The 9,817-nt window shown below is 33.5% G+C and overlaps 1 non-coding gene across 1 annotated transcript; it reads right to left on the minus strand.

Moving 5' to 3' along the window:
- Nucleotides 1-9,492: 9,492 nt before the first annotated feature.
- On the minus strand, nt 9,493-9,599 carry LOC125420521 (small nucleolar RNA R71). The gene has a single exon (XR_009635006.1). It is a non-coding gene; the product is annotated as a small nucleolar RNA R71 (small nucleolar RNA).
- Between the last annotated feature and the right edge of the window lie 218 nt (nt 9,600-9,817).

Genomic DNA, 9,817 nt, shown 5'->3' on the forward strand with positions numbered 1-9,817 from the left:
ATAAAGCATTGGAACCATTTCATGCTTCCCGGACTCCAAAAATGTACCAAAACCGTCACCCGGGTCTGTATCGGCTTCCACCACTTGGATGCTCATAATAGGCTTTGTATCTTCAAGTATGGACAAGCTCTGTTGAGATTGATTACCCCCTGTATAAATACTCCCAGTTTTTCCTTAAATCTCTTAATTTGAGCTCTTGTGATTGGCCTAGTCTTCATCCGTGTCGAGTCAGCACCACAGTGGGTTATCGGTGGAGCAGGCTTAGGCGGAATCACATCACTAATTCCCTAAGTGAACATTATGGCACACAAAGTTTGTTTTTCCTAAACAAATATCCATCATTTCTATAAAACTTATTAAAAGCAATCTTTTCACATGCAGCATATCCAAAATCAGGGTCTTTTGCATACAATTCTTTAATTTGTTCAAATCCTAACATCTTAGCATTCAAGGTTGAGATTATAGTGTACCTCCTTGACAATGCATCTGCCACTCTGTTCTCCTTTCCTTGCTTGTACTTGATGATGTACGGGAACAATTCTATGAACTCCACCCACTTGGCATGTCTTCTTTGCAACTTGCTTTGCCCTTTGATATGCTTTAAGGAATCATGATCCGTATGGATGATCAACTCCTTGGGCCAAAGATAATGCTGCCAAGTCTCCAAAATTCGGTACAACGGATATAATTCCTTGTCGTACACCAGGCAATTTAAAGCAGCTCCTCCAAGGTTTTCACTAAAGTAAGCTATGGGCCTCCTGTCCTGCATCAAAACACCTCCTATGCCAAGACCAGAAGCATTACATTTTATTTCAAAAGTTTTAACAAAATTAGGTAAAGCAAGAATAGGTGCATTTGTTAGCTTATTTTTAAGAGTTTTTATAGCTCTCCCTTGTTCTTCTCCCCATTTGAAAATTACATTTTTCTTAACAAGCTCATTCAAAGGTGCGGCAATGGTGTTAAAGTCCTTAACAAACCTCCTATAAAAGCTAGCTAACCCATTAAAGCTCCTAACCTCACTTGCACTTTTAGGTGTTAGCCACTCTTTAATGGATTGGACCTTTGACTCATCAACTTTCACACCATTAGAACTAACAATAAAACCTAGGAAAACAACTTCATTCATGCAAAAACAACATTTCTTTAAATTGGCATACAATCTTTCACTTCTAAGAACATCTAGCACATTCCCAATATACTTTATATGCTCTTCCAAACTCTTACTATATATGAGAATGTCATCAAAATACACAACTACAAACTTTCCTATAAATGCACGTAGGACATGGTTCATTAACCTCATGAATGTACTAGGTCCATTTGAAAGCTGTTTTCCATTCATCCCCCTCCCTCATCCTAATTTGGTGGTAACCACTCCTAAGGTCTATTTTGGAGAAAATTTGGGAACCATGTAGATCATCAAGCATGTCATCTAATCTTGGGATAAGATAACGATACTTTACCGTAATTTTGTTGATGGTTCTGCAATCCACGCACATTCTCCAAGTTCCATCTTTCTTGGGCACTAAAAGCACCGGTATTTCAGATGGGCTCATACTCTCTCGAATATACCCTTTTGCCAAAAGTTCTTCAACTTGTTTTTAACACTCCTTTGCTTCTTCCGGATTGGTTCTATAAGCTGGACGATTTGGTATTGTAACTCCCGAAATGAAATATATTTGGTGCTTAGTCCCTCTTAGTTGTGGTAATCCACTTGGAACCTCCTCGGGAAATATATCTTCATATTCCTGCAAAAGAGATACCATTGCACTAGGCAAGGTATTATTAGTATCAAGGTTCTCATCCTTGTACAAGATAAGAAAAATGGGTTTTTGAGTTATAAATGTACTCTTCAAGTCACTCATTTTTGCATAAAAACTCTTTTGTTTTCTCTCTTTTTCACCACTCTCTTTTTCTTGGTAGTCATTCCCTTTTCTCTCTATTTCTTTCCCTTTTTCTTCTCTCACTTTCTTTTTTTTTGCATCTTCACTCTTTTTCTCACCCTTTTCTTTTTCTTCATTTTTCTCACTTTTCTCTCTTTTATCTTTCATTTGTACTTCTAAGATTTGATGTGGAGTCATGGGAGCAAGAGTTGTTTTTCTTCCATCCTTGTTGAAGGTGTATTTGTTGATGAATCCATCATGGATAACCTTCTTATCATACTGCCAAGGCCTTCCTAAAAGAATGTGACCAGCTTGCATTGGAACCACATCGCACTCCACTTCATCTTGATATCTTCCAATGGTGAACAAGACTTTAACTTGCTTAGTAACTTTGATTTCCCAACAATCATTCAACCATTGCAGCTTGTATGGACAAGGATGCTTGGTTGTCCTTAGCTTTAACTTCTTCACCAATTCTTCACTTGCCATATTTGTACAGATCCCTCCATCGATTATCAAATTGCAAACCCTTCCTTGGACTTGACATCTTGTATGGAAAATGTTCTCCCTTTGGTCCTTTTCTTCTTCCTTGGCTTGTGCATTTGAAGCTCTCCTCACCACCGAAGATTTTTCCTTCTTCTGCATATTCACATTCACTTTCTTCCAACTTTGATTCTTTATCTTCACCTTCATCATTTTCGCTTTCGGACTCGATTCCTCCATTCCTCATCACCATGGTTCTGTGATTAGGACATTGAGAGGCAATATGTCCTTTTCCTAAGCATTTGAAACATTGGATGTCCCTATGCCTTTTTGGTTCTTCATCTTTATCTTTTCCTTTGTCCTTTTCCTTAGAAACTTCTCCTTTTAAGTTGTTGAATTTACTGCTGTATGGTTTGTCATTCTTCTTCCAATTTGAATTCCCACCTTTCCAAGTATTTCCTCCCTTCCCAAAGGTACTAATGGACTTGTTTTTTAAAGAAGAATTCCTTTTCTTGAGTTGTTTCTCCACCTTGGTTGCCAAGTGAATCACATCCTCCAATTCCACATATGGTTGCAGCTCCACCACATTTGCTATATCCTTATTAAGCCCTTCAATAAACCTAGAAATTGTAGCTTCTCGATCCTCCACAACATTAGCCCTAATCATAGCAACCTCCATTTCCTTTGAGTATTCTTCCACACTCATATTACCTTGAGTTAAAGCTTGAAGTTTTCGGTATAACTCTCGAAAATAATAGTTTGGAATGAATCTTTTCCTCATAACAGCTTTGAGTTCTCCCCATGTTCTTATGGTCCTCTCACCATTCCTTCTTTGTTTCATGGCAAGTTGATCCCACCATATGATTGCATAGTCACTAAACTCAATCACAGCAAGCTTTACCTTCTTCTCCTCGCAGTAGTTGTGGCAATCAAATATTAGATCTACCTTCTTTTTCCAATTGAGGTACTCATCGGGATCATTCCTTCCTTGGAATGATGGTATGCTCATTTTAACACTGTTCAAATTACCATCCCCTTCATCTTGGCCTCTATGATTCCTCCTTGGTAAATTGCCTCTCCTTACTCCCCTCTTTGTACCCATTCTAGGATGCTCAACCTCAAACTCTTCCTCATATTCATCCTCACTAATTTCTTCAATATCTTCTTCTCTAGGCATTAGAGCTCTTCTATTGTTTCTCCTTCCTTCATTAGTAACTTGTGGTGTTCCCTCTCGTGGTCTATGGAAATTCCTTTGAGTATCCATTTGTTTTTCCATCAAAGTCATACGCCTCATTAATTCTTCAAACTTCCTTTCCATATTACTGTTGGCATTGATTTCTTCATATTTTGCTCTAAGCTCATCGGATGACATGGTGAAAGAAATGTCCTCACTTCACTCCTTCACGTGTTTTCTCTCACTTTCGTGTTTCACACACACACAATAAAGAAAGAAAATATGCACTAGGTGATTCACCAAGTTCTATTGGACTCAACAAGTACCACTATCAAGCACAATATATTTATTTGAACAAGGGTGAAACAAGAAATGCAGCACTTTTATGAGATGATGAACAAAATAACAAAGAATGAAAGGAACAAGATTCTAAGAAAGACAGGTAGAGAAAATGACAATGGAAATAGTGAGCAACAAAAGGTAAAATAACAATCAATGAATTAAGATCAAATGAATAGAGGATATTGGGAAGATTTGTAGCAACTAATATAGATAATCATTTTGTACCAATGGCCTTTTAAACAAATCAAACAACCAGTCAATCAAAAGGAAAGATTTTGAAAGGTTGGATCTACTCTCAAGTGCCAAAAAGGATATGCCGTTTTTTTTTTTTTAAATTCGAATTTTTTTTTTAATATATGTATCAAATTTTTCACAACTTTTTTTTATTCCGATTTTTTTTTTGTTTTTTTTGTCTTTTTTTTTTCCTTAAACAACCTTTGCTAAGACAATATGGCTGTAGATATATATATATATATATATATCAAACCTTCCAAACAACAACAAGTGGTAGATATAATTCAAAGATTCTAACAAAACTCAATGAAAAAGATTGTGGATTTTCTAGGGTATGCCAAGCAAAAGAAACACAACAAAAATGGACATCAAAAAGGAAAATGGATGGAAACACAGAATGGGAATAGAAGAAAAAAATGAACAGCAAATGACAAGGAAAGAAGAAACAAGGAACAAAAGAAAAACACCAGAAAACAAAACAACGCAAGCTAGGGTTTCAATATGTTATAATCAGGAAATAAATAAAACAAAGAGAATTCTCACATACCTTGTAATCGATGCTCTAATACCAAAATGATATGCTCACGGATGCGTGTATGATAGTGAGATGATGATTTTGAGTCAATGAAATGAAAGTGAATAACTAGATGGTGATTGGATATGGAGATAGGATGAAAAACAATTGCAAGGAACTTAAAAACAGAAGGAAAAAAAAATTAAAATAAAATAAAATATACCCAACCAAGACCCACTACCTATTTAGAGGTAGGTACCTATGGTATTGACTTATGACCCTTTATCTATGGAAGATAAGAACCATAAGTATAAAGACACTCTCAAGTGAATAACCTGGAGGTCCAAGAATAATGATGAAAACCAAATTCTCAATGAGAGAAAATTTCATTAAAAAAAACCAATCTTTTACAAATGGAAAAAAAAAAAAAAAAAAACCTTAAATAGAGTCTAAGACTCTTTAGAAACCTTAGACAAAGCATTAAAGATTATTTTGACTTCTTTTGACCCAGCTAGAATTACCTTATATAGTTATTACACGTCCAAAATTATCAAGATAAAATTAAATGCTTAATTTAACCTAGTTGGGCCTAGTTAGAATCAAATTACATGGCCCGGATGTTCTAAAATACTTGGTCTCCTAAAATAGCACCAAAACAGCCCATTTTGCAAAATCCTCAAGCCCATTTTATAATTCTCCAAGCCCAAAACGTCCCCCTTTAATTTTGGCTTACTCTCCAAACCAAAAACACTTGATCTTGGGCTGTCAAATAGTTGTTCTTCAACTTGGAATTCTCAAAAGTGGGTTTGGTAATGTCCTCCTCTTTAAACACATCAAGATCCTTCATGAATACAAATAAGGCCTCCTTGAATCTTTTGGCTCTACTTCGAGTAATTGGGCCTTAAGGCAGCTGAAAGGGATCATTGGAAGTGTGATGTGCATCAAACAATCAATGAATTAAGATCAAATGAATAGAGTATATTGGAAGATTTGTAGCAACTAATATAGATAATCTTTTTGTACCAATGGCCTTTTAAACAAATCAAACAACCAGATTAATCAAGAGGAAAGATTTTGAAAGGTTGGATCTACTTTCAAGTGCCAAAAATGATATGCTTTTTTTTTTTTTAAATCCGAATTTTATATATATATATGTATCAGATTTTTCACAATTTTTTTTTCATTTTTTTTAAACAACCTTTGCTAAGATAATATGGTTGGATATATACATATATATATCAAACCTTCCAAACAACAGCAAGTGGTAGAAATAATTCAAAGATTCTAACGAAACTCAATGAACAAGATTGTGGATTTTCTAGGGTATGCCAAGCAAAAGAAACACAACAAAAATGGACGGAAAAACAAAATGGGAATAGATGAAAAAATGAACAGCAAATGATAAGGAAAGAAGAAACAAGGAACAAAAGAAAAACACCAGAAAACAAAACAAGGCAAGCTAGGGTTTCAATACGTTATAATTAGGAAATAAATAAAACAAAGAGAATTCTCACATACCTTGTAACCAGGCTCTGATACCAAAATGATACGCTCACGGATGCGTGTATGGTAGTGAGATGATGATTTTGAGTCAATGAAATGAAAGTGAATAACCAGATGGTGATTGGATATGGAGATGTGATAAAAAAACAATTGCAAGGAACTTAAAAACAAAAGGAAAATAAAATAAAATATATTCAACCAAGACCCACTATCTATTTAGAGGTAGTAACCTATGGTATTGACTTATGACCCTTTATCTATGGAAGATAAAAACCATAAGTATAAATACGCTCTCAAGTAAGTAACTTGGAGGTCCAAGAATAATGGTGAAAAACCAATTCTCAATGAGAGAAAATTTCATTAAAAAAAATGAATCTTCTTACAAATGGAAAAAATAAAATCCTTAAATAGAGTCTAAGACTCTTTAGAAACCTTAGACAAAGCATTAAAGATTATTTTGATTTATTTTGAACCAACTAGAATTATCTTATATGGCTATTACATGTTAGGCCTAAAATATTGATGATTTTATGCCATATTTATAGCTTAACATTTGTTATTTTGTGTTAATTTGTTATGGAAAAATACTTAATTATGTATTTTTCTTAATCTAGGTGAAAAAGGAAGGATTTTAAGAAAACAACCATAAAAATGGATTCCTTGGGTCAAATTATGGTGGAAAGCAAGATTTGAGCACGAACAGACTAAGCATTAAAAAGATTTCAAAAAGTTACCTTAAAGATTCCATAAAGATTCTATCGAGAATTTCATGATGGAAGTGGATGTCATATGAATCATCACGATCTGAGGATTTCAAATGTCTCGTTATTTTTGGATTTCGAGGTGCGAGCAAAGAGTTATCGTCATTTAAAGTTTGGAATTTATAAAAAAGGATAATGTAGTTAAATATCAACCATTGATCAAAAGAGGGAATCAAAGCAATTTGAGGGTCAAGATAAAAACAAGTGGTAATAATTGGTTAATTTATCATTGATGAGGCACATGTCATGTCACATGCTTCATTAAGGGTAAATAAGACTAATTAACTATTTTTTTTAGAAAGAATTAGAGAAAAGGAAAGTATTGGAAAGCAAGTAATATCAAGTTTCCGTTTTACACATGAAATTCATCCAACCCTCTTGATGGTCTAAAAAATGTATCTTCCAAGACTCCCACATTAAAAATAAAGAGAGAAAAAGATTCCCGAGGTCCTATATATATAACCCGCACCACATTGAAGGGAGAGATACAAGTTTAGAGAGTTATTTAAGAACTTTTAGGAGGCTTAAATAGAAACAAACCAAATTTTGGGAGTTTCTAAGATTCTCTTAACGGTTCTAGAGTTTTAAAGTTTTAGAGTTTTAGAAGATCAATTGGAGAGCTTGAAGGAGGCATAGAGACGTGGGCTTGCTTGGAGAAGAAGGCTATGACTTTGAGAGCTCTTGGAGGAGAATTTCTTCAATAGTTTTTATTCTCTTTTCTTTTCTCTTTAATTGTGAATTTTATTATTTTTAATAATTATGGATGTTGAATTTATTTTTTCCATGAACTAATTTTCATAGCTAGGGCTATGATGTAGCCCTAATTATGAAGGTTTAATTACTTTAATATATGTTGAGTTTTATTTAATTAGTAATATGTTTTGTTAATAAATCATTGGTATGCTTAATGCTTTCATAGGCCAGAAGGAATGAATGATTTTAATAATATTTGAGCTTGGAAAAGGATAATATTATGGATCTCCAATGATTTACATGAATGCATAATTGATTGGAAAATAGTTATGTCTCATGCCGTATTATTTTCTTAATCTATGCTTGATGAATTTACATAATTTAATTTATAGGCCGGAAGGAATAAATTAGGTTATGTGAATATTATCAATTGTGAGTGGAAACTACTTTTGATTAATTTTGCGATTAAGTGTAGTTAACAACATTACCAGTTAATTAAACTAACATATTTAAGTAATTAAATTGGAATAGTTAGTGTTGAAATCAAATACCCTAGTATTCATAATTATTAATTTAACTCTCTCTTTACTTGAAATTGATCTAATTTTAATTTCTTGCTTTTGTTTAATTTAGTTTATTTAGTTTTCAATTGCTATCTTAATTGTTAGTTCAAATATTACCAAAACCTAATTATTTTTGGTATTTAATTCTTAATTCCTTGGGTACGACAATCTTTTTTTTTCTATTTTATTACTTGAAAACGATTCGTGCACTTGTGAGTTGATTTTACACATCAAGTTTTTGGCACCGTTGCCGGGGATTAAGGCATTAATATTAATTCGGATTGGGTTTAGTAGTATTTTGAACATTGTTTTCTTATTTTAATTTTTTTATATTTATTTCTTAGTTTTGGTTTTAGTGTTGCATGCTAGGGTTTTAATTCTTTACTTGTTTGGCCAACTTGCTTTGAATTCTAATACTTATTTTGTGGTACTTGAAACCAAAATCTTGTTTTTAATGTATTGGTGTTTAGGTTACAAGTTTAGCATACTTAGGGATTTTATTATTATTATTATTAGTATTATTTTGGTTGAATAAGATTAGATTTAGCTTACTTTTAGTTGAAATTTTAGTTTGGCATAATTGTTTACTTTAAAAGCATACTTGCACAAAAGGGTTTAATTTTTGCATTTTTCTTGTTTGGTTCATTATTTCCTAAGTTATTTTCATTTATCTTTTAGTTAAGTGTTAGTTTGTTTTTCTTTATTGCTAATTGATTTTAATTGTTAGATTAGTTAGCAACATTAGAATTCCAATTTTTGTTTTCTTGTTCAATTTTCTAATTTTCTTTCTAATTTATTTTCCTTGCTCTCTTTTTAGGAATTAGGTGTTGTGTATGAGTCAGAGTGGTGATCAAGAGTTCAAGGAGGAAGTTGACTTGGAAAATAAACCAGCACCTAGAAAACAAGCCATAAGGGGTACTTGGGTACGTATAGACCAAGGAACTCAAGAAGGTGCAATGGCCAACCAAAGAGAAGATGATTGGCCCATATGTGAGTATGCCACTCACAAGAAAGTTGGTGATTTGGCTTGCATAAGGAGACCACCCATTGAAGCAAACAATTTTGAAATTGAAGCATCTACTACTTCTTTGCTTAATAATGTTCAATTTTGTGGTTTGCTCATGAAGATCCTAACATGCATATTTCTAGTTTTCTTGAATTGTGTGATATGTCTAAACAAAATGGTGTTTTTGATGATGCTTTTCGATTAAGACTTTTTCCTTGGTCTCTTAGAGACAAGGCAAAAGTGTGGTTAAATTCTTTACCCGCAGGTACTATCACTACATGGGATGCTATGGAGGCAAAATTCCTAGACAAATTTTTTCCTCCATCAAAGACCGCAAAATTGGAAAGTGATATAAATAATTTTTGTCAATGGGACCAAGAGACTTTGTATGATGCATGGGAGCACTTCAAGGAACTATTAAGAAGATGCCCACACCATGGATTTCCAACATGGATATAGGTACAGATTTTCTATAATGGTCTAGATTATGGTAACAAACAATTGGTAGATGCAGATGCAACTGCAGGAGGTTCTTTAATGAAGAAGAGGCAATCAAAAGCATTTAAATTAATTGAAAAGATGGCCCATAATAACTACCAATATCCAAGTGAGAGGAGACTAAATGGAAGAAGTCAAGTAAAGGCCGTGGAAGACGTTGATA

Source organism: Ziziphus jujuba, chromosome 11 (genome assembly GCF_031755915.1).
Source record: "Ziziphus jujuba cultivar Dongzao chromosome 11, ASM3175591v1".
NCBI classification, from domain to species: Eukaryota; Viridiplantae; Streptophyta; class Magnoliopsida; order Rosales; family Rhamnaceae; genus Ziziphus; species Ziziphus jujuba.